This window comes from Propithecus coquereli, unplaced genomic scaffold (assembly GCF_000956105.1).
Source record: "Propithecus coquereli isolate 6110/MARCELLA unplaced genomic scaffold, Pcoq_1.0 Scaffold265, whole genome shotgun sequence".
Lineage (NCBI taxonomy): Eukaryota > Metazoa > Chordata > Mammalia > Primates > Indriidae > Propithecus > Propithecus coquereli.
Genome location: NW_012148230.1, coordinates 3,805,260 through 3,806,281, shown reverse-complemented (window position 1 = coordinate 3,806,281; position 1,022 = coordinate 3,805,260).

The window sequence follows — 1,022 nt, the reverse complement described above, 5'->3', positions numbered from 1 at the left end:
CTGGTCTCGAACTCCTGACCTTGAGCGATCCACCCGCCTCGGCCTCCCAGAGTGCTAGGATTACAGGCGTGAGCCACCGCACCGGGCCCCACTTTTTAATTGAACTGTTTATTTTATGACTATAGAGTTTTGAGAGGGTTTTTTTTTAATATTTTGGATACATGACCTTAATAAGGTATGTTTCACAAATATTTTCTCCCAGTCTGTGGTTTGTCTTTTACCTTACCTTTTGAAGGTGAATATTTCCATAGAGATCAGAGATCAGTAGAATTATCAAATGTTGATCTTTTTGGCTAAACTGTATACATAGATGTATGTCACTATAAATAATTCCAATTTTATTTTAAGTGGGGGTAAGTATTTTTATAGAGCCATCATAAATAGAGCCTTTTTCCTGTCCGTGGAAAGAACCTAATTTAGTGTCAGGATCTAATTCAAGAAAATGCTACCTTAGAAGTTATGTAACAGACATAGTTTTCTATTTATTTTCTCTTTACTTTATAAAAGGTTGAGAATGACGTCAGTGTTATAGATATTCTTGTAGCAATTATAGCAAACGTTGTAAATGCGAATGGACCTCTTTTATTATTAAAATCTTGATCATGCCAAGTTTACCTTTTTCCCAAGATCCAGGCCATAGATCTTTCTTTTCTGCCTGGCTCAGAACTACTTCAGCTAGCCCAAAGAAGATATATGCTCATCAGCTGCAGCACATCTATGTTTCCATTGTTGGATGTAGGAATCTTGTGACTGAACCAATAATTAAAGAAGTCACTATTTCAAATACATATTTTCCTTGGGCACTGTGTGTGGGAGGAAGGCATGGAAAGTTTCCCTGTATCAACAGGTGAGGTCATGTGCATAAGATTTTACAACAGCTAGAAATAGGCTTTGCTTAACACGCTTTATACATTTGTTTAAAAATAGTTTCAATCAGATTCCAATAGAGAGATTCTCAAAGTAGTCTTACAAATGTAGGTTTATTCTGAGGTTGTGAGCTATTTTTTATTTTTATTTTATTT